Source organism: Mustela nivalis, assembly GCF_964662115.1.
Source record: "Mustela nivalis genome assembly, chromosome: 6".
In the NCBI taxonomy this organism is placed as follows: Eukaryota; Metazoa; Chordata; class Mammalia; order Carnivora; family Mustelidae; genus Mustela; species Mustela nivalis.
The window spans coordinates 106,331,731-106,357,532 of record NC_139025.1 but is presented as its reverse complement, the minus strand read 5'-3'; positions in this window follow the sequence as shown (position 1 = coordinate 106,357,532).

The following is a 25,802-nucleotide window of genomic DNA, read 5'->3' as shown; positions in this document are numbered from 1 at the left end:
CAGGGACGTTTGGGTGGCTCAGTCGTTAAGTGTCTGCCTTCAGCTCAGGTCATGATCCCAGGGTCCTGGGAGCAAGCCCTGCATTGGGCTCTCTGCTCAATGGGAAGCCTGATTCTCTTTCTCCCTCTCCCCTGGCTTATGTTCCCTCTGTCACTGTCTCTCTGACAAATACATAAGTAAAATATTTTTTAAAAAAAGATAAACTAATAAAAACATATTCAGAAATCTATTAGTATGTAATCTCCACTGGCCTGTCAATATGTTTTATAATGTTACTTTCAAATGCATTTAATTTTTTGAGTTAAATTCAAGGGAGTAAAATATTTAAAAAGTAGGTTAAAGTAAATAAAAGTATACCAGTAAAATTTCTTCCCATGCCATCCCCCATCAGCTCAGGCTCTTACTGCTGCTTTAAAAAAAGATAACCACTGTTATTTATTTCTCGTATATCTTTCAAGGCACTCTATGCATATGCAAACAAATACAAACAAAACTGTCTCAACCCTAACTTTTTTACACAAATGTTAGAAGAGTTATATACACACTATTATCTTCCATCTTTTTTTCACTTAATATATCTTGGAGTTCTTTCCATAACATTAAGAATTTCCCCATGTGGGATGCCTGGCTGGTTTAGTTGGTAGAGCATGTGACTAGTGATCTTATGATCATGAGTTCAAACCCCGTGTTGGATGTAGAGCTTACATTAAAAAATAATAATAATAAATAAATAAATTACCCCATCCTTCTGTTTAGCTGCTTAGTATTCCATTGTATGTACATATAGTATAAACTATACTATTTAAAAAAAAAAAGATTTTATTTATTTATTTGACAGAGATCACAAGTAGGCAGAGAGGCAGGCAAAGAGAGAGGGGGAAGCAGGCTCCCCAGTGAGCAGAGAGCCCGATGCAGGACTTGATCCCAGTACCCTGAGATCATGACCTGAGTCGAAGGCAGATGCTTAACCCACTGAGCCACCCAGGCACCCCATAAACTATACTTTCAAATTTTATCTCCTATTTTCAACTTCTGGGAGTTTGATTTTGGCTTCTCCTTCCATATATTCTGGAAATAACTACCATTCAGCAACTGGCAGTTCTTCCTCTGTTTGAATAGAAGCAACACAAATGATGCTGACCTCAGGATTTAAACAGTTCTGGTATTTTCTCCACCACATAGAGCCAACAAAGATGTGCTACCGTCAGCAAGCTGTGTCCTTTGCCCTCAGCCAAGCTCTGGATGGCAGTGAGCATGACCAAGGCACCAGACTTCATTTATGGAGCTTGATGTTTAAGCCTCTGTGACACCATGCCCAGCTGTAAACTGGTGAGCCAGTGCCACTGGCACATGTGCTCCATTTGCCCAGGAGCCTCAGGCTGAGCCGACCCTGAATAGCTCCTCTTCCAAAATAAAACTCTCTTCATGGTCATAATGCAGTCCTGAATCCATATGCTTGGTTTAGTTCTTCCTAATTACATCCACTGATGTTGAAAAACACTCAAACCAAGAAAGACCAAAGGGACTGTGGGCACTTGTAGCTGCCAAACAGGCAGGTTTTTATACCATGGCCGCTGGGGAGATACATAAAGGCCAGATGGTATGTCACAACATATGTTCCCTACAAGGACAGCACACAGACATTCTGCATTTGGAGAGCCTGGGGCAGAAAACACCACTGGGAAAGCCATAAGAAACACAAAGGGATCAAAGCAGGAGTCCTGGAGTTACTCCAGGGGAGTGGCAGCCCCAGGTGGCTGCCTCCTGGTCACCCCTAGGCCTGAGTATGCATTCCTTGGGGCTAGGGCCTTTTCTCCAGAGCTGTGCTCTTGCTCTGGGATACACGGTCTTCTCTTGGGCACACTGGAAAGCAAGCACACCCTTACACTCTGTGTTGGACAAGTCATTTCTGAGAAATCCATGGAGCCACAAAGAACTGACACTTTCAGTAAGTCAGTAAAAGTAGCATTTGGGTGATTAAGAATTCATTCCAGGCTTTTTGAATGGGTCATCTGTAGCTGTAATTTGGTTTCTGAACCGAAATGAATACGTGTGCGTATGTACATTCTGCAGCTTCACACCCCCATATGGTTATAACGTTATAACTTACATTCTTATATTCTATGAGCTGTGGAAGACTCCTAGCTTAATTCTGAAAATATGGCAATAAAATCCTTTTATGTAGACATCCGAGATGTACTTGCCTTACCTTACTCATGCTAATTATTATAATATTCATATTATATAAATATAATATAATATAATATAATATAATATAATATAATATAATATATAATATAACTTACTGGGGGCCCATCACTTTGCTAACTACTTTACATACATTATCTCATTTAATCACCATCAAGAATCCTGTGATATAGGTTCTATTATTATACAAGTCTTAACATATGAGGAAGCTAAAAACTAAAGAGGCTGAGTGAGTTGTGCAAGGTAACAACAAGGCACATGGTAAGGAAGTGTGAGTTGTCTGACTCCAGAGCCACCACTGTCAACATTAAAAAAAAGAAATCACTCTGGAACCTAGTTTTTGTCATAGATTCTAGTTTAATAAGCTATGGGGCTTCCTAAATTTGCTGACAAGGTGAGGGGAAAGAAAAATCTCCCTTTGGGTTTAGCCATCTACTAATTTATAGATTCTCTGCCTTTAAATTATATTCTACTCATGCATATAAACCATCTTTTCTTTCTTCTATTTCTTTGGTATAAAATGGAAAACAAGAATGAAGCATATCAAAATATCTCTCATTTCAAAGCATACTGGCACTATAGTTAGGAGTTCGGGGTCTTCAGGATAGTCTATGTGAAGCCACTGCAGTTCCACTGGGAAGAGTCCTGGTGTCCCGCCTGCTACTTGGTTTATTTAACTAGAGCAGCAAATTCCACTTCTTCTTCTTTTTTTTTTTTTTCTATTTTATTTATTTATTTGACAGAGAGAGATCACAAGTAGGCAGAGAGGCAGCAGAGAGAGAGGAGGAAGCAGGCCCCCTGCCGAGCAGAGAGCCTGATGCGGGGCTCGATCCAGGACCCTGAGATCATGACCTGAGCCGAAGGCAGCGGCTTAACCCACTGAGCCACCCAGGCGCCCCGCAAATTCCACTTCTTTACAGAGATTTGTCTGTGACTCTTTTCCTGTGAGCTCTTGGAGAGCAGGAACTACGTGACATTCATCTTTGCATCGCCTACATCTGCATCATAGCTGTGGCTCAGTAAATAACTGAAAGGTACTGATTTTACCAGGGTTCAGTGTAGTGATGTGATAGTGCATTTTCAAAAGAAGTCTCCAAGAGGCAGAGAGACCCCGGCCTCTTTCTTGGATTTTTACTTTGGTTGAGAGACAGAATTCCTTTTACCAGGGGTCCTTGGTGGTCTCAGAATAAGGGAATTTGGTGCCCCACATAAGTCCATCAACAGGAAAATATGGAATTTGAGACCCTTATGGTCTTCACTTTCCCCAAACTTCCTATATTGTAGCTACATGGTGGAGGTCAGGAAAGAGTGGGAATTCCATTTCTAAATGTAATGATATGATATTAAGAGCTAGGTCATGAAGATGAAGTATCCAGAGTAAGACATTAGGCAAACAGTGCAATGAACAGTGCAAACAGGGAATGAATTTAAGGAATTATAGATCAATAGGCATGACACTAATCTCTAGCAAAATTATTAAATATTGTTAAAGTACAGATTTGGTAGTATTTAGAAGAGAGTGTGATGATTATGAGGAACTCTTGTGGGTTCACTAGACATAGTCTTTTTGCACTTAATTTCTAATTTTCTTTTTAAAAGATTTATTTATTTGAGGGGTGAGGGAGAGGACTGGGGGAAAGGAAGAGAAAGAGCCTCCAACAAAGTCCCTGCTGAGATCATGACCAGAGCCGAAATCAAGAGAGGCATGCTTAACCTACTGAGCCATCCAGGCACCCCTAACTTCTTCTTCTTCTTTTTTCTTTTTACTTTTAAAGCATTGTTGGGGGGCACCTGGGTGGCCCAGTGGGTTAAGCCTCTGCCTTCAGCTCAGGTCATGATCTCAGGGTCCTCAGAGAGCCCGCTTCCTCCTCCTCTCTCTCTCTCTGCCTGCCTCTCTTCCTACTTGTGATCTCTCTCACTCTCTGTGTCAAATAAATAAATAAAATTTAAAAAAAATATATAAAAATAAATAAATAAATAAATAAATAAAGCATTGTTGGGTTGGTAGATTAGGAAAATTCTGCAGATAAATAATTTGACATAGTCCCCTTCTTTCATTTAACATGTCTATAGAACATTTACTTTGTACTAGGTGGTGAACAAAATAAACCTTATTAATCCTGTGGGAGATAAAAAATAACAAGTAATCTCTGAAATTTGGTAGAGAAAAGAGACATGGCTTACTTGGATGCTCTGTCAGTGTTCAAGAGTAGGTCCAGAAGGAAGTCTCTAATGGGGTACAACCCAGAGCTCATTCCTTCATGCTCCATGCTTATCAAATCTGGGCAGCCCAGAGCAAACTAAATGGCTGATATGCTTGATAACAGAGTTAATATTTAAAATATTCTCAAGATACTAGCATGCTCTTAAAAAGAGAAAATTTGAAAATAAAAGGTAATATGTTCATCTGTATCTTACATTTCAAATAGGTTTGCATTATTTCTTTTGACCCACACTTAGACATAGCCAACAGTAAGATAAACTGCCCCAGTGAATGTCCAGTAGGTAGACTACTATAAATCTCTATAAGTAGGCAGTCCACATAAGGCACAGAAAGAACAGTCAAGAATTGAAGAAGGGTACATTGTATTCACAGCCCAACCAGAAGATCTCTGAAGTCCCATGTGATTTGAAAATTTAAGGGCTTCATCAGTGATTACAATGGAAAAATGATTTTATCAATTCTTCAAGGCAATTCGTTTTCTGAAAAGTAGTAAATCAGCTACATTCAAGATAACTAATAATAAATCAGTTTACTAATAGTAAACTACTAGTTTTAGTAAACATGGGTTTGACTAACTGGAAAAAAAAAAAGCGGTTTTGCTGATAAAAAATACCCTATATTCTTGCTCTCTCTTATTAAAAAGAAGGCTGGTTGTATCTTACAGGTCAGTTGCTTGTGTACAAATTTCAGTTTAAATTAGGGCTTGGTACAAAATTCACAGGGACTGTTGGGAGTAATTATGAAGTTAGAATTTTAGGCATATCCAGTTGTTTTCCAAAATGAATAACTTTTCTTTGGGATCATTTATAGAGTATCACTCTCGATCATCTTGTTGTTAGAAAATTAGAATGACTTAATCATCAGGGAAGTCCTATAGGAACATAGCTATTAATAGAACAATTTTAGGTTGAATGGAATTAGCTTATGCTTCCCATTACCCAAGAGCTGGTGCTCAGCTTGAAAAACTCTCACACTCATGCTTTAAGACTCATGCTTCCTCCCCTGAGGAGCCTTCCTTGACTCCCTCAGAGTTGGATAATCCCTCTTTTGTGTATCCAGAATAGTCTGCATGTTCACCTTTCAAGTACTTACCACATTATTGTGATATGTTTGTCTCTCCCAGTGGAGTAGTAAGTCTCTCTCTTTATATATATATATATATATATATACACACACACACACACACATATATATATTTTAATCAAAAAGTATCCTGTGCTTATAGCAGAAGAGGAAGGAGAAAAAGGAAAAGAAGAATACCAGCAAGAGAAGCAGGAGGAAGAGGAGGAAACAATAAAAAATAATAAGTAACTTTTCCTCTTAACTCAGATCCCAGTACTTCCCAGAAGCAAACTCTCCCAACAGTTTTTGTGTATTTTCCTGGATTGATTGATTGATCGATCGGTTTTTAATGATTGTATTTATTTATTTGACAGAGAGTGGGAGAGAAAGTGAGAGAAAGGACAAGCAGGGGGAGCATCAGAGGGAGAGGGAGAAGCAGGCTCCATCCCAGGACTCCCAGATCATGATGTAAACCAAAGGCAGAAGCTTAACCAACTGAAACCCAGGTACCCCCTCCTAGATTTATTCATGTAAGTACAAACATATATATACAAATGTTTATTTAAAAAATGCAAACAAGAACATTTCATAATCACCAAAATATTCTGGCACCAGGCACTGTGCTAGGAATACAGTAGATACTCAATATATGTTGACTGAGTTGGGGATTACCAAGGTTCCTGGTATCTAGATAGTCCTTTGGCTGTTTGATTCTTCCCCTTCCTTCCCCTGCCACTTCACCCTCTTGGATATAAGAGAGATAAAACCTAAAGCAGTCAATTTTACTATTAGGAGCAGAAGCTCAATAAAGACAAGAGAAGATTAATATTCCTGGCTAAAATACATATGCATTTCAATTTTCTCTACTGCTCCATCCACTAATGGTTCCAGATAATAGAGAACTGTACCTTTGAAAACTATACTCATAATATAGATTATTTACTGTAAACTCTATAATATAAAGATCACAAAGGAATGACACCTTCATGATCATATTAAGTAATCTTTATATTCATGATCTATATATTAGTACAAGTTACTACTTTGCTTAGTAGCACATATTACTAATGACATTGTTAATATGACTTCTGTTATTTATGCTTTAAGGACTGAAATGCTCTGCTGGTTGATTCTGTCATTACCATTTTTTGCTTTGTTTTGCCTTTTTTCCCCATCTTAGTATCCCCAGAAGAATCATAACTTTTCACAAAGGCATCTAATTTCTTAACCTCGAAACAGAAGAGAAACATTTTTCAAATTTTCCTATGATAGTCAAGGCAGAGGTGGGGGGTGGGTTCTGAATGTATATACTTAGATGAATTAAACTCAGACCTTCTCTGGTTGGATGTGTGAGCTGCCCAGACAAAGATGAAGGTTAACATAGTTTAAGGATGAAATATAGACCATCCCGTGCAAAACCACTGTGTTGCAGTTTAATTAAAAGAATTCATTAAAGTGGTGCCCCATCCAGGGTAATTAGTATGCGTAATTTATGCGTTGCCTAATACACAAGGGCAGTAGCTTGAATAATAAACTCAAGTTAACCTTAAGTGGAAGAGATTGAATGGTCAGATGTTTATTTAGCTCAGGTTTGCTCACGGGCTAAGGTTAAAGAGGTGAAATTCAGTTACAGTTAATTAATTAATTTCTCAGATTTTCTTCATGAAAATCCTGCCTGCTCAATTGGGTAAAAGTTTAGACAAAGGTGGAGAACATTATTTTTATTCATCAGCTATTTTCTGACATGTCCTTTAGGAAAGAACAAATTTAAGGGGAACTGCAAAGAGAGAGAAAATAAGACCATTCCCCCCACAAAAAAATACTGCTAATCTGGGGTCTGTGCCCACAAAAAGAACAAAACAAGGACAGGGGTACCTGGGTGGCTCAGTTGGCTAAATGTCTAACACTTGATTTTGGCTCAGGTCATGATCTCAGTGTTGTGAGATCAAACCCTATGTCAGGCTTCACACTGGGCATGGAGCCCGATTTGAGACTCTCTCCATCCTTCTGCCCCCTCTCCTTCTCTTTAAAAAAAAAAAAAAAAAAGAAAGAAAGAGCAAAACCAGGACAGATTCCAAGATCATCAAAATTTGGGGCCTAGGGATCCTTGAAGTGGCTCAGCCAGGTAAACATCTGCCTTCAGCTCAGGTCATGACCCCAAGGTCCTGGGATGGAGTCCTGCTCACTGGGGAGCCTGCTTCTCCCTCTGTCTGCTGCTCCCCCTGTTTGGGTATGCTCTCTCTCCCTGACAAATAAACAAGATCTTTAAAAAAAGTTGGGGGGCCTAACTAGGACAAGGGTATCCAGTTTTGTTTTGTTTTTTATAAGGGACCATGTGTTTTGGAATTCCTATATGTATTTAAGCTTTGACAGGAATAGCAAGAGTCCATGCTTGTCAGATACATAATCACAAATATGAACCAGTTCTTAGGCTAGTTGTTTATTCCTTTCATTAGGAATACTTCATCATGCTCCAATTCTGTGATGTAATTTTGTGGAACCAAACTTGAAGAGTTCAAGAATATACAATTAATTGCATTCAGCTTCAATTAGAATGAATATTTTTTAAAAAGATTTATTTTTAAGTAATCTCTATGCCCAATGTGGGACCTGATATCAAGAGCCACATGTTCTACCAACCAAGACAGCCAGGTGCCCCAATTACAATGACTTATTAATCAGCTGCTTTGGTAAGACAACAGACTCCTCACCCAGTGATGGTGATGGGAAATGGCATAGGCCTGAGGAATCTATTTCTCGTGTGAGGAAGCTAATTAGGTGAACTGGTGTTGACTGATTTGCTTTATTGGTGGCTACACGTAGGTAGGAGTTCTTAGGTTTAAGATTTGGGATAAGTCAGGAAAGATCAAAGTTAATTTGGTTTTTTGGACTGGAAAGACCAAGGACTGGAATAAAAGCAACAAAAGCTATCAATTATCAATATTTCTTGACCACCAATTATGTGTAAAGCACTGGGCGAATCTCTGGGCCTCCATATTGAATCTAAGCATAAGACAGAGGTATCTTCCTCCCCAGCCCACCCCAGTAACCCTAGGACTAACGGTCTAGTTGGTTGTTTAGACTGAAGAAGCAAGCGAATATAACCAACCACAACCAGCTACACGTGACAGTTGGTTTTAGAGTTACATAAATCATGGACTTCCTTAATATGAGGGCCATTTCTCCCTTTGTAGAACTGCCATTCCTCCATTCCACATCATTCCAGTGGGCTACCAACCATTCCTGGCCACCTGTCCACACGGTAAGCACATGGGCTAAACGAGGTCAATCAGATCATCTCTTCTGTATATTTGGATTTTGAGTTGAAAGAGACAGAGGGGGAGGAAAGAGAGCTGGCGCTGAGCCATCCAATGACCATTCTCAAAGAGCTGTGGAGATCCCTGCAGCTGCTATGGCTCCTTTTCAGAAAGTGATGTTTTCAACTCTTCCATTTTATGATCTTAAAGTATCTTGGCAAGATCATATTTGCCTCAGCCAGAGTTAGTTTCTGAGGCATAAAAGCAAAGACAACAAATGCTTCTCTAATTCAGAGATGGAAGAACTTATTTCCAGTTGGAGAAGTGTCGAGGAACAGTGTAAAAAAATGTACACTAGATTCCAGTCTGGTTTGCCAAATACTTGCTGTCTACAAAGCACTGCATCTACAAAATGCGTAAATCTGCAGGCAACACAACAAATATCCCCATTTTATAAATGGGGAATCTGAGGCTCAGGAAAGTTCTCTAACTCACCCAAAGCCACATTGCTAGCAAGGGGAAAGCTGAGACTTGAACCTAGGACTTCCTGACCGGAAAGCCTGTGTTTCTTCTGCACACCAAGTGATTCTCCAGCTTGTGGCCTTGGGCAAATCACTTAGCCTCTATACACTCTGGGTTCCTTAGTGGTAAAATTTGGAAGATAACAGCTGCCCTGTGTCCCCTGCAGGGCTGTTGTGAGGATCAAAGGGGAGAATGTCTGTGAAAGCACTTTGAAGGCTGTCACACTATCCAAATACTTGTAAAGGCTTCCTATTGTTAGGTGGAACTCCAAGTAGGATGGGCCAGATGCTGGGAGGGGATAAGGGAGAGGCTGGAATAGGGTGTGCTCACAGGAATGGGGTTCTGGGAGAAAATTGGGGAAGTCCTGGGAGACAAAAATTCCCAGGGAGGTAGGGGCCAGCAGGTGAAGGCCTGTTGAGTCTGATCCACAATCCAAAAAATTCAAGACCTGGGCTTTCGGAGTTGGAAGTTTGAAATGGATGGTTTGAAAATCAAAAAAACGAAGTGGTATTTTGAGATAGCAAGTAAAGGAAGAGTCTTATCTTCAAGAGGTTTGAAAAGGCATTTTCACATGTATCATTTCATTAAATCTTCTCCACAACTCTAGGAGGTCTGTGTCATCCCCCATTTCACAGCTGAGATTCTGAATCTTGCAGAGTTAAGAAACCTGCTTAACATCAAAATAGAAAGGGCAGGAGCAGATTTTAAATCCTGAGCCTTATGGGACTATACGCCCAATCTTTAGCTTCCTCTGATTCGCCCTGCCACCTACTCCCTTCTTCCTCTCCTCACCCACAACTCCTTAGCTGGAAAGAAAATGCAAAGGTCCTAGTTTCCCTGAATGAATATGCTATATGACCGTGGATTAATCACTTAACCTCTCTGAATTTTAGGTTTTCTTACTTATACAATGATCTGGTTGAACTCTAAAATACTCTGAATGAGCTAATTACTGAGGCAGTGTTTAAGGAAAATCTTTTCCTTTGCATACATCTCTGCTCCTAAAGACCCAGCTTCCAGTGCTCCACCGCTGCATCCTAGGAAGCAAGCACTAAGTATGATTCTAGAACTTACTGTACCACTCAAAGGAAACTGTGCTTTTTGTAGCTTTTGCAATAGTGTAAAAATCACCCATAGGTATGATACCTTGTAAGATCATGATTTACTGTTCAACGCAGTACTTTTAGCATAGGGCGATCTCACTTTATACCCTTAGAAGGAATGAAAAAGTCCCCACTTCAGTCTGATGTTCTTGATCTGGGAAAGTATCGCCCTTCTCATTTTACCATGTGCCCCCTTTGCCCTATTGTTTGCTTCTAAGAGACTGGATCATATGAGCACCAGGGTTAACACTGAATAGACAGAAATAAATGTAATTATCCAGAACTGGAAGTAATTACTTCAAAGCCAATAGCAAAAGCTTCCACTAAGCAACTATTTGCACAATCAACCTTAGATTCATTTATTTATTTGAGAAAGAGAGAGCGAGAGAGAGCGAGCTCACACATGTGCAAGTGGGGTGAGGGCAGAGGGAGAGGGAGACAAGCAGATTCCCTGCTGAGCACAGAACCCAAAATGGGACTATCCCATGACCCTGAGATCATGACCTGAGCCGAAATCAAGAGTTGCTATTTAATTGACAGCCACCCAGTTGCTCCAAGGTTTGCAGACTTATTTTAAAGGGAGTAGAGAGATAAGGAAAAAACTGTGTTTTTCCTGCTCAGTGATCTATATCGTTACACCTGAGCAATAGCCATGTCCTGGCACACACATGTGGGCTTTGGGTTCAGACTGTCCTTCCAGCCCCTTCACTGATTAACTGTCCAACCTGCCACAAATCTCTGAATCTCAATGAGCCTTTTTCTTTGTGTGAAATATAGATAACACCACGTGAGACCCATTTTTTTTTTTTTTAAGAATGTATTTATTTCATTTGACAGAGAGAGACACAGCAAGAGAGGGAACACAGCAGGGGGAGTGGGAGAGGGAGAAGCAGGCTTTCCGCAGAGCAGGGAGCCCGATTCGGGGCTTGATCCCAGGACCATGACCTGAGCTGAAGGCAGATGCTTAATGAATGAGCCACCCAGGCGCCCTGTGGGACCCATTTTTTTAAAAAAAAGATTTATTTATTTGATAGGGTGATAGAGAAAGAGAGAACAAGACAAAGAGAATCAGTAGGGGGGTGCGGCAGAGGGAGATGGAGAGAATCTCCAGCAGCTTCTTCACTGAGCACAGAGCTAATGCGGGCTCCATCCCAGGACCCTGAGATCATGACCTGAGCAGAAATCAAGAGTACTCTACTCAGCTGAATAAGCCACCCAAGCACCCCATGTGGGACCATTATGAAGAATAATTGAGATACCGTTTTTGTTTTAAAGGAGATAAGAATTTACAGAACACACTGCTATGGAGCAGCTGGCAGGACAGCAGAGAAGAGGCTCTCTGCCAAGATCCTATCTTTGAAAATACCTAACAAAATGTCTGGTACACCCTAATAGCTTCTCATTCTCCTGTTGTCCATAGTTACGCTGTCCAATAGAATAATCACTGGAGAGGTGGCTAATGAGCACTTGAAATGCAGCTACTACAATGAAGGAAGAAAAACTTTAATTTTATTTATTTTTTAAGATTTTATTTATTTGACAAAGAGAGAGAGCACAAATAGGGGGAGTGACAGGCAGAGAGAGAGGGAAAAGCAGGCTCCTTGCTGAGCAGAGAGCTTGACATGGGGCTCGATCCTGGGACCCTAGGATCATGACCTGAGCTGAAGGCAGTGGCTTAACCGAAGCTGAAGACAGTTGCTTAACCACCCAAGCATGTCACTTTAATCACTGTATCCTGCAAGATATTGTTATGTTGCAATCTATATATTGGACATTAGCACCATTTCTAGGATTACACATATTACACATAAACACACTACCAGTCTAGCCAGTGGACAGATTCAGTTTAAGTCATCATTTTCCTATACAATAATGTAGTGTTACATTGTGTCTATTTGAATATTTTAGAGTGTGTCCTATGAAAATCATAATTGGTAGTTAAATCAAAATCCTTATTTAAATTGTAACTAAGTTATGTTTCTGGTTAAAAAATAAGTATGGGTAAATTTTAACACTTAAAATGAAGACATACTCTGTCTATCTATCTATTTATTTATTTATTTATTTGAGAGTAAGAGAGAGCACGAGAGGGAAGAAGGTCAGAGGGAGAAGCAGACTCCCCATGGAGCTGGGAGCCCGATGTGGACTCGATCCCAAGACTCTAGGATCATGATCTGAACTGAAGGCTGTTGCTTAACCAACTGAGCCACCCATGCACCCATGAAGGCATACTATTAATGTGGAATTAAGTTGGAAATGCAGAGCTAGTACTATAATTAGAACATTAAAAAAGAGAAGAGTCTAGGAGAAGACACCAAATTTCATAATTTTCACATATGGCGATTATAGCTGGCTACTATAGAGCAAAACAAAAATAAAGTGAACAAACTACGAGCCATTTAAAGCAAATACAGTAAAGGTGATAGTTTCCTCTCAACAGCTAAAAAGAAGTAAAGAAATAAGTTATGTGAAATTAGAATTAGATGTACCACAAAAATGTCTCAAAAAATTATTAACAGGATCTGAGCCTGTAACTTTGGCCAATTATAAAATGATTTCAATTCTTTTACACACACACAAAAATCATTTTTAGATGGAAAGATGGTAAAATAAATTATTTTAGTTATGGAAGTTTTGTTAGAAAATTATGAGTTAGAGACTAAAAGAAATTTTACAAAAGTAAAAAATTTCAATTAAACCTCTATATAAGTACCTACAGATTATAAAACCTTTCCAACAATGTCCAACAATTGATTCCAATTGTGAAAAATTGTATGTACTTATTTTTTTCATCTTTAGATAACTTTACATAATGTAAGAGACACTGTCATTTTTAAAACTTTGGGTATACTTTTGTCTCACAGAATTTTCAAATTTACTTAGAATTTGTCTATTCATGACCTAAAATAAATCAATAAATCAATAAATTTAGTATGTAAGTAATTTTGGATATTTTATAAATGTCAAAGAAAAGTTTTATTTAGATACGAAGAAGTTAGTTTCTCCCAAGACAGATGATGAGCCAGCTATGCGAGGTCAAAAATTAGATTTATTGGAATTTTATTATTTTTTTAATTTTTAAGATTTTTTAGTTATTTATTTGACAGAGAGAGAGAGAGATCACAAGTAGGCAGAGGCAGGCAGAGAGAGAGGGGGAAACAGGCTCCCCGCCAAGCAGGGAGCCCAATGCGGTACTTGATCCCAGGACCCTGAGATCTTGACCTGAGCCGAAGACAGAGGCCTAACCCACTGAACCACCCACATGCCCTAATTTACTGGAATTTTAAAACAAGGTACTGATATTTCCCTTTTGCTTCATTACATTGTATGATACATACTGAAGATCTCTGTGTGGAGTTTTCCTATGAAAAGTGTCAGGAGTACAGCTGTCAATATCATTCAATACACATGTGCTGTAAGTTACTAGTTCATTCAGTTGTTGAAATGGAAGATAATGAATTAGAGGATTGCCTTTACGAACAGTTATTACTTGAATTGTGGGTGGGTTCTAAAAAGATTTATAATACTGGGATGCCTGGGTGGCTCAGCAGGTTAAGCCTCTGCCTTCTGCTCAGGTGATGATCTCAGGGTCCTGGGATCAAGCCCCTTATCGGGCTCTCCGCTCAGCAGGAAGCCTACTTCCCCCCACCCCTCTGCATGCCTCTCTGCCTACTTGTGATCTCTTTCTCTGTCAAATAAATAAATAAATAAAATCTTAAAAAAAAAAGATTTACAATACTAGTGACTCTAGTTCAAGAATTTTTTTTTGAAACAGAAAGAATGTTTGCCACAGCCAATAATTTAAAAATGGCAGTGTAATTGATGTGTTTCAACTGTATCATATTGTATATGAATGATCTAAACTTCAGTTCTATGGAAAGCAAAAAGAATTTGTTGAAACTTTTACTAAAGCAAATTAATGTTTTTGTCATTTTTAAAAACATGAATCATGAAGCCTGTTTTAATTGGCTGCAAAAACTATTAAAAATGTGAACATCACTTTGTAAATATTGATAAATTTAGAACTGCTTTTCAATTTATGCAATATTCCGTTGAATTCAATGTTAATACTGAGTTGATGTAAGAGTGAATTTACTTTACTTAGGCGGATGTAGTTTTAAAATTGATAAGGTTTTGCTTCAAAGTCAAATCAATTCGTTGAAGCAAAAAGATGAACCGTTTCATAAATATGAATGTGAACATTAAAGGAAAGTGATTTTTTGGTACTCAGTTGTTACTGGAAAACTTTCAAGTATGTTTGGGACAACTTGGGTATGTGAATTTTTTTTCAACTGCAAATTTTAGGAACTCTAAACACAGATCATCTATTTCTGATGCAAATTCTGTTTGCATACTCAAGTATGCAAAAGTAACTGAATTGAGATGTACCTAAGTGTAAAATACACTGGGTTTCAAAAACTATGAAAAACAAGAATGAAAGCATTTAATAACTTTTATATTTATCATATGTTCATCAAAGTTGGAATATATTGGATTAAACAAAACACATTGTTAAAATTAATTTTGAAGCACCTGTGTGGTGCAGTAGGTTAAGATCTGACTCTTGTTTTGGCTAGGGTAGTGATCTCAGGTTCATGGGATCTAGCCCTGCATGGGGCTCCTCACTCAGTGGGGAGCCTGCTTGAGGATTCTCTTCTTCTCCCTCTGCCCCTCCCCACTGCATGCTCTATTTCTAAAATAAATAGATAAATTAAAAAAAAAAAAGTCAATCACTTAACTGACTGAGGAACTCCGGTGCCCCACTTAAAAATAAAATCTTAACAAAATATGTTGGTAGAATTTCCCAGTGAAGTTATCTTGGTCTGGAATTTTCTTTGTGGGAGAAATTTTGACTATGAGTTCAATTATTAAATTGACATAGGAATTTTTGTACTTTTCTATCAGTTTTAGTAACTGTATTTTCAAGAAATTTTTCCATTTCATCTAAGTTGTTAAATTTATTGGCATAAACTTATGTAAAATAACTTCTATCATTTGTTTGCAGGATCTGTACAGATGTCCTTTAAGCTCAATATTTGCAGTGAATGTCTTTTTCAACCTTTTTACTTTCACTTTCCTGTATCTTCATATTTAATAGATTTTTTTCCTCATAAATTGAATGTAGTTAGATTTTAGCTTTTTTAAATTCATTTTTAAATTATTATCTAGGCTTTTTAATTATATTCCTTTTTAATACAATGTAACTGTTCATCTGAGGGGTTGAGTCTACCATGTCAATATTCATTTTCCATTTGTCTTCATTTTTGTTCTTTCCCGTTTCTCTTTTCCAATTTTCTATTGGGTGAATTGTGAATATTTTAGTGTAATTTTATCTCCTCTCGTGACTTTATAATATATGTCTTTCAAGTTTTGTGTGTATTTTGTTGTTGTTGCTATTTCTTTTTTTAGTGATTGCTCTAGAAATTACAATATGTATCTTTAACTTATTATGGTTTTCCTTTAAATCATATTATACTACTTCATAAGCAGTATTACCTTATAAAGGTTCCATTTTTCCTCGTTAGTGTCTTTTGTGCTTTTATGTTTTTCACTTCCACATATATTATAAACCCTCTTTATACTGTTACAAAAACAATGCATTTATGTATAATAATTTTATATTTAACTACATATTTTTTTTTAAGATTTTATTTATTTATTTGACAGAGAGAGATCACAAGCAGGCAGAGAGGCAGGCAGAGAGAGGAGGAAGCAGGCTCCCCGCTGGGCAGAGAGCCCAATTCGGGGTTCGATCCCAGAACCCTGGGATCATGATCTGAGCCGAAGGCAGAGGCTTAACCCACTGAGCCACCCAGGTGCCCCCCTACTTATTCTTTTTAATGTTCTTCATTTCTTCCTGCAAAACTGGACTTGCATCTGGTATTGTTTCTCTTCAACATGAATACCTGCTTTGGTATTTCTTTTGGTGAAGGTCTGCTAGAAATGAATTCTGTCCTCTTTTGTCTAACATAATTTTATTTTGTTTTTATTTTTGAAGGATATTTTCAGTGGTATATAATTCCAGATTTTGAAAAATAGTTCTAAAATTTTTTTGCCTCCAACACTTTAAAGATGAGTTTCCATTGTCTTCTAGCCTCAGTGTTTCTAAAAAGTCACCTATAACTTGTACAGTTAGTTTCCTGTATATATCTTTTTTTTTTTTTTCCTGGCTGCTTTTAAGATTTTTTTCTTTATCTTCAATTTTCATCAGAATTTGACTTAGATATTTCTAGGCTTGGATTCTGCTGTATTTATCCTATTTGGGCTTTTTCTTGAATCTGTAGGTTAATGTCTTCCATAAATTTTAGAATAATCACTAAAATTGTCTATTTTTTCAGCCTCCTTTTCCTTTTTCTGGGACACAAATATGTGTCTGATAATTTGATATGGCCCCACAGATCTTATGCCCCCCCCTTTATTTTCTTTTTATTTGAATCTGAATTTCTTCTATTGACATGCTTTCTGTTTATTGCGTCCAGTTTTCTGTTAAACATACAGAATAAATGCTTCATTTCTGGTATCTTTATTTTTTTTTCATTTGTAAGATTTTTGTTTTTTTTTTTTTTTATAGTTTCTAGCCTTCTGCTGATATTCTCCACCTATTCATGGAAATGTTGTCTACTTTCCCCACTAGATCCTTTAACATATTTTTTCCTGCTTGTTCTAAAGTCCCTATCTGATAATTACAACATCTGGAACATCTCTGGATCCGCTTCTACTGACCTCTCTTAACATACTTCGTATTTTCTTACTTCCTCACATATCTCTTCAAGTTTGATTTTATGCTTATAATTGTGTGTTAAGAATAATTCATAATAACATACTGATATATACCTCCAATAAAAGGTACACCTCTTCTTGTGTCAGTTCATAAATTGGGGTGGGGGGCACTGAACCAATTTAATATGTAGTTGGACTTTGTTGCAGCTTTAGCCACATTCACTCATCTTGGCCCCAAATGTTTTGAGGAAGGAATTAGGGCTTCTCTTCAGTAGGGGGTGAGATCTGAGCACTGGAGAGACTCTGAAGACCTCTTTGTGCTTTACTGCTCTGCCACTCGTGTCTTAGCTGTAGGAGATCTATCTCTTCCTAAAGCCAGAATGACAATGTTTTGGGTGGCTGGACAGTTCTCTTTTCTTCTCAATAGAGTCTTCTCTGCTATGCCCCCAGGCACCAAAGAGCCTCCACAGTGCACTTATAAAGGCCCAGGGTGGGTGCCTTGGATAAATATCTTTCAGTTCTCTTTCCCTGCTGAGGACTGAAGTGGTATTCAGAAAATACGTGATACATTCGTCACTGTCCTTCTGCTTTCCAGCCTCTGAAATTTTGTCACAAACATCTCCTTCCCCAAACTTTCTGCCCTTGAAGCTTATTTTCTAAAATATACATTTAAATATCACTTTAAATGGATTTTTGGAAAAAGTACATTAAATATGTATGTTCAATTCATTCTCTTTAATCCAATATCTGTCTATTTGCTTTCTCAGTCTTTGGTTGTTATTATTATTATTGGTAAGCCTTTGCAATTTTATTTATAATTTGCCTTATTCCAAAGGGCAATCCAGTTTCTACATTCTAATTCTTATCAATTCAGCTTAACAAAAATAAGTCTAAACCTTTAAAGTAATTCCACCAATTCAACTAAAATTTTATAGCTATTTTTTTAAAAAAGATTTTATTTATTTATTTGACAGAAAGATCACAAGTAGGTAGGGGGAAGGTGGGGGTGGGGGGAAGCAGGCTCCCTGCTGAGCAGAGAGTCCGATGCAGGACTTGATCATGACCTGAGCTGAAGGCAGAGGCTTAACCCACTGAGCCACCCAGACACCCTTTATATTTTATAGCTAGTTAAAGGAATTTGGCTACCAAGTGCCCATCTTCAACAAAATGTCTTGTCAACTGGAAGGATGGATGCATCCATTTCCTCATGCAACAAGTTTATATTTCCCACCTTTCCTCTAGCTCAACTTGATGTTTTTTTTTTTTTTTTTTTTTTTTTAGTATTTCTTTTTTTTTTAAAAAAGGTAATCTCTATTCCTAACATGGAGCTTGAACTCACAACCCTGAGATGAAGAGTTCATGCTCTACCCTCTGAACTACCCAGGCATCCCTCCTCTATCTCAACTTTAAAACAAAAACACAGAACAATTGAAAAGAAACACGTACATTCTCAAATGTTATGTTTTCTTTTGTTTTACAAAAAAACCCAAACTAGGGCACCTGGGTGGCTCAGTGGGTTAAGCCTCTGCCTTCGGCTCAGGTCATGATTCAGGGTCCTGGGATCGAGTTCTGCATCGGGCTCTCTGCTTGGCGGGGAGCCTGCTTCTCTCTTTCTCTCTCTGCCTACTTGTGATCTTGCTCTGTCAAATAAATAAATCAAATCTTAAAACAAAACAACAACAACAACTCCAGAAACTGAAATGGGAGTCAGAAGTCACACTCCATCAATTCTGCAAGTCCTATCAGTTGCACTGGTCAGCCCTATCCAATGTGAAGGTGAACGGATTACACAAGAGTGTAGTACCAGGAGGTGAGGACCACTGGGGGCCATCTTTGAGGCTGCCTACCACAAATATAGATAGTTGACTAGCTCTCTTCTTAAGCGAATGGCAAGATCTAGGTGTCTTACTGGAGTCCAACATGAGGTTAACCAGCTACTTATACTACAGCTAGCAAATACCATGGCAGGTTAGGGATAATAACACTGGGAGCCTTATTTTGGATTTCTCAGCCTCTATCCACAATTCTTATGGAAATAAGACTCCTCTAAGATAAGCTATTTAACAAAGCAAACAATGCCAGGGCCGCTTTCATGTACATTATCCAACACATTTCTCCCAATTTCTACTGTCCCCTGAACTTGGCATCCTGTATTTTATACACCAGGGTCTCCTGGTTTGCTTACAAAATATGATCTGTATGATAATCTACTTTTTGTCCTTAGATGCCCCAGCCTCATTCTCCCTCATTCCAAATCCATGTTAGCTTTAGATACTGAGACCTCTCTCCATCTCAAGATACTAAAAACTCAGAAGAATGACAGACCAAGAGAATCTACCTACACTCAATTTGTTAACAGAGACATGCTTAGCTGACCCATTTTCCAAATGAAATTTGGTTCCAATTTAAAAGTCAAGGCTGTCAAAAAAATGCTACAGAAATTGAGGACTTAGCTTATATTGTAGAAACCCTTCTTTAAAATTAGAATTTGGCTGTGTGCATCTTAAAAAGTAAAATAGGCCAAGGTACATCAAAGAGGTTACCCATGATTATCTTCTACTACAATAAGTGGTTTTAACTCAGACTACATCCCACATTCAGTCAAGTTCATAAAAGAAGCGGTCCATGTCTCACCGTATTAAGTGCAGTGTTTTCAACATGTCCTTCGTCTTGGTGCATTGGAATAGATGCCTTCCATTGTATTTTACATTGTTCACTTACAGATCTGCGAGAATTTTGGTTGCAACAAGTCATATAGCATTGCTTCTCTTCCCTCAAAATACACTTCCCAAACCATGGCCCCAGGAAACTCACTGACTCTTTTGATAAATGACCACACCAGTGTGGCAACAGATGCTAAAAGGCTTACTATTCTTTCTAGAGGATGAATATTGCACCTTTTGCTGGGGCTTGCTAAAGATTTGATGCCTCAAACAGTGGTAGGTTAGCAGTGGGGGAGTGGGGGTTGTTAATCAGGCAAGTGTCTTTGTGACCCCGCACGTATTCATGGCAATCTTCTCAACCCAAACAGCTCCAGCTAGTCCCCTGCCTCTTCCATGCAACAGAAAAGCATGGGAATGAATCCTCACCCTACTGGAGGCAGAGTCAGAGAAAGCAGGGTGATTTCCTGGGGTTTTATGGAGTTCTTTGAGGGTTTCTCATCAGGTAAACATGAGATGCAGTCACTGGAAAGCTTGACTGGGGCTGAAGGATTTGCTTCCAAGATGGTGCATTCACTCTCCTGGCTTGGTGCTGGTTGCTGGCAGGAGGCCTCAGTTCTTTGCTTTATAAACCTTTCACATGGCTGCTTGGGTATCTTCAATGACATGGCAGTTTCTTTTGCATGGCAGTTGTTTGCTCCGGGAGAGGGCTCCAGAAACTGAAATGGGAGTCAGAAGTCACACTCCATCAATTCTGCAAGTCCTATCAGTTGCACTGGTCAGCCCTATCCAATGTGAAGGTAAACGGATTACACAAGAGTGTAGTACCAGGAGGTGAGGACCACTGGGGGCCACCTTTGAGGCTGCCTACCACAAATATAGATAGTTGATTCTTGGACAAGGTGGGGGTTACAGGTGCTGACCCCTGCAATGTCACAAATCCAAAAGGTAACTTTGACTCTAAAAGCTTAACTATTTATTAATAGGCTATTATTGATCAGAAACCTAATGATAACATAAACAGCTGACTAACATATATTTCATAGATGTACCATGTACTGTATGCTCATAAAGCTAAAAACTTAAAGAAAATCATAAGGAAAGGAACATAAATTTGCACTATTGTACTTACAAAGAAAAATTCACATATAAGTGGGCCTGTACACTTCAAATCCACATTGTCCAAGAGCGAATTGTTTATCAAAAATTAGACAATATAATACATGCTGCTGGTTTTTTTCACTGACTAGTTCATCATCATTGTCCCATGTCAGTATTGTTTTATATCATCATTTTTAGTGGCTATATAATATTCTGTCATATAGACACGACAATTTATTTAATTCTGTGATTTTGAACACTTATTTCTAACATTTTATCACATAAGGAGTACAGTGATGAGCATCCACTTACTTACATACTACTTCTGAAATAAATTTCAAGGAAGGAAACACTAATATCCAAGGTAATTTATTCTACTTATAAATCAGCCCATAAAAATGACTGCATGTAATTTCTAGACACTTGGCCTTTATAAGTACCATTTTATAAAATTCAAAGTGTTTTCTTTTTTTTAAACATCAGCTTCTGTGAGAGGTTTCAAATTAATTTTGGAATGTTAACAAGCTTACAGCAGACTAACCTAAATATGCAAAAGCTCTTGTTTTCTGTTTAGGGGTGATAATAAACAACTTTTTGTTAACTATTTACTTGGAGAAATTATTACATCTAATTTGAAGCTTTTTAAAAATTATTATTACAAATGTACATCTGAAAGAGAGCTTTTTCCTATGATTTGGCTGTTGGCTATGAAATTCGAATTCCTCCTAAACTGATAGAGAATATCCAGATGGTGTTCAAAAAACCACTCCTAAGTGTGATTATCAGCTTCTTGTCTCACTGATCAGGTGGTAAAGAGTAAGAGCTTTTGATTTAGATAAACCCTGAATTTATTATAAACTGGAGAACTTATTTTCTTTCAATTCAAAGAAAGTATGTATAGACAAGATCTCGAAACTTCAGTCATCAAATACAGTTTCAAGGAGATTTCTGTCACATGAGATCAGATGGGAACTCAAGCTTCCATCACTGTGCTACCATATTTACTCATGTATTTAACATTTGCCAAGTGGATGTGGGTCAATTTAAGAAACTGTAAATAAATATTGATACATCATAACAGAAGCTATTACTCACATTCTATGTAAACCACTGATTCTAATTTATTCACAATTTTGCAGTGGCATCATTCCATGGAGAAAATTAGATTTTTACATATCAGAGCAAATCACAAAGCCAAAATGTCAACTTCATACATCAGGCAATTACTTGTACTGTTTATTTTGGGGGAAATTTTCTACACATATTTACTTAGAAAGCTGCACGGGTCCTCCAAAATAAATAGGGGCTATAATTCTTGCCAAAAAATCCACAGTTCCAGAGAGCTACTCATCAATTTCCAGCAGCATTAATGAGGAAAGGCGCTGAGACAGTCATTCATACTGTCTTTATGATAAGAGTAACCTACAGGGCAAATCAAGATTAAGGACAAGGACAAGAAAAATGGCTTGGAAGACGCCTCTTTTTAAAAAATATCAATCATTTACTACCTGAAGTCCCCATGGAGCACTAGAGCCCTCAGAGAAGAGGCTGAACTCTTTTCTGTACTGAAGACATCATTGAAATCTTTTTTAGGGTGAGAATGGCATCTTTAAGGGTACAGAAGGTTCTTACATTCCCACACACTGGGGGGTAAGATTCTCTTAGAGCCAGATCATTCTCTGTTGTAGGTACAGTTCCAAGCAATACAGGATGTCTAGCAGCATCCCTGGCCTCTCTTCCCAGTTGTACAACAAAGAATGTCTTCAGATATTGCCAAATGTTATCTGGAAGGTAGAAAAATTGCCTCTTGTTGAAAAAACTCTGTCATGATAGAAGGATAATCTTCTCTCTTATAGATGCACTTCACTTTTTTTCCCCCAAGATTTTATTTATTTATTTGACAGAGAGAGAAATCACAAGTAGGCAGAGAGAGAGGAGGAAGCAGGCTCCCTGCTGAGCAGAGAACCCCATGTGGAGCTCCATCCCAGGAACCTGAGACCAGGAACTGAACCAAACACAGAATCTAACCCACTGAGACACTCAGGCGCCTGGATACACTTCACTCTTAAGGGTTTTGCCAGTATTACATCTTTCAAATGGCATCAAAGCAAGGGTTACCCTTAAGTTGGAAAACATACCAAAGACTCATGTGAGGAATCTAGAATACCTTGATGGGATTTCCCCAGGACGTGTGTTTTCAGTTTGGTGTTACCAAGTTCCATAGGTAGTAGCTGTTTTTAAATAACCAGCTGGTAAGATTCTGCTTAGGCAAGGTGGGTTCATTTGGAAGGGTTCTTCTCAATTAGCCATATGTTATGTGGCTGTAACCCTTTGCTCATTTTTTCTTATGATTTGAGGCTTCATTTGAAAAAGGTACATTTAAAAATGATAAATTAAAGGAGATAAAATTAACCTTAAGTAAAAACAAAACAAAGCAAAACAAAACAAAAAATGTCTCCCTTTTCCAGTATGCAAGAAATGGCATTAACCTAGTCAAAATCTTCCAGGGTGGCCACCAGATATGACCTTGGGCAAGAGAAGTTAAAAGAATGTTAGCAGGACCAAGATGAGTTTTCTTCCCAAACATTAGAAAATAACTGAAAAGAGGCCAAGAGGCTTGTTAAATTTCCTTTCTTGAAATATGGATTTCTGCATTATCTGCTTAGATTGTTCTCTCCCCTTTTCCTATTTACAAGCACAGGAAAGAGTCTTAACAGATAAGGAAAAAAAAAAACCTGGCACTACTTTATTTACTTTTTTTAAAATTTTTTATTTTTTTATAAACATATATTTTTATCCCCAGGGGTACAGGTCTGTGAATCGCCATGTTTACACACTTCACAGCACTCACCAAAGCACATACCCTCCCCAATGTCCATAACCCCACCCCACTTCTCCCAACCCCCTCCCCCCAGCAACCCTCAGTTTGTTTTGTGAGATTAAGAGTCACTTATGGTTTGTCTCCCTCCCAATCGCATCTTGTTTCATTTATTCTTCTCCTACCCACTTAAGCCCCCATGTTGCATCACCACTTCCTCATATCAGGGAGATCATATGATAGTTGTCTTTCTCCGCTTGACTTATTTCGCTAAGCATGATATGCTCTAGTTCCATCCATGTTGTCGCAAATGGCAAGATTTCATTTCTTTTGATGGCAGCATAGTATTCAATTGTGTATATATACCACATCTTCTTTATCCATTCATCTGTTGATGGACATCTAGGTTCTTTCCATAGTTTGGCTATTGTAGTCATTGCTGCTATAAACATTCAGGTGCACGTGCCCCTTTGGATCACCACGTTTGTATCTTTAGGGTAAATACCCAGTAGTGCAATTGCTGGGTCATAGGGCAGTTCTATTTTCAACATTTTGAGGAACCTCCATGCTGTTTTCCAGAGTAGTCGCACCAGCTTGCATTCCCACCAACAGTGTAGGAGGGTTCCCCTTTCTCCGCATCCTCGCCAGCATCTGTCATTTCCTGACTTGTTTATTTTAGCCATTCTGACTGGTGTGAGGTGATATCGCATTGTGGTTTTGATTTGTATTTCCTTTTTTTTTTTTTTTTTTTTTGATTTGTATTTCCTTGATGCGGAGTGATATGGAGCACTTTTTCATGTGTCTGTTGGCCATCTGGATATCTTCTTTGCAGAAATGTCTGTTCATGTCCTCTGCCCATTTCTTGATTGGATTATTTGTTCTTTGGGTGTTGAGTTTGCTAAGTTCTTTATAGGTTTTGGACACTAGCCCTTTATCTGATATGTCGTTTGCAAATATCTTCTCCCATTCTGTCAGTTGTCTTTGGTTTTGTTAACTGTTTCCTTTGCTGTGCAAAAGCTTTTGATCTTGATAAAATCCCAATAATTCATTTCGCCCTTGCCTTTGGCGATGTTCCTAGGAAGATGTTGCTGTGGCTGAGGTCGAAGAGGTTGCTGCCTGTGTTCTCCTCAAGGATTTTGATGGATTCTTTTCTCACATTGAGGTTCTTCATCTATTTTGAGTCTATTTTTGTGTGTGGTGTAAGGAAATGGTCCAATTTCATTTTTCTGCATGTGGCTGTCCAGTTTTCCCAACACCATTTATTGAAGAGGCTGTCTTTTTTCCATTGGACATTCTTTCCTGCTTTGTCGAAGAAGTGTTGACCATAGAGTTGAGGATCTATTTCTGGGCTCTCTATTCTGTTCCATTGATCTATGTGTCTGTTTTTGTGCCAGTACCATGCTGTCTTGATGATGACAGCTTTGTAATAGAGCTTGAAGTCCGGAATTGTGATGCCACCAACGTTGGCTTTCTTTTTCAATATCCCTTTGGCTATTCGAGGTCTTTTCTGGTTCCATATAAATTTTAGCATTATTTGTTCCATTTCTTTGAAAAAGATGGATGGTACTTTGATAGGAATTGCATTAAATGTGTAGATTGCTTTAGGTAGCATAGACATTTTCACAATATTTATTCTTCCAATCCAGGCGCATGGAACATTTTTCCATTTCTTTGTGTCTTCCTCAATTTCTTTCATGAGTACTTTATAGTTTTCTGAGTATAGATTCTTAGCCTCTTTGGTTAGGTTTATTCCTAGGTATCTTATGGTTTTGGGTGCAATTGTAAATGGGATTGACTCTTTAATTTCTCTTTCTTCTGTCTTGTTGTTGGTGTAGAGAAATGCAACTGATTTCTGTGCGTTGATTTTATATCCTGACACTTTACTGAATTCCTGTATAAGTTCTAGCAGTTTTGGAGTGGAGTCTATTGGGTTTTCCACATATAGTATCATATCATCTGCGAAGAGTGATAATTTGACTTCTTCTTTGCCGATTTGGATGCCTTTAATTTCCTTTTGTTGTCTGATTGCTGAGGCTAGGACTTCCACTACTATGTTGAATAGCAGTGGTGATAATGGACATCCCTGCCGTGTTCCTGACCTTAGCAGAAAAGCTTTCAGTTTTTCTC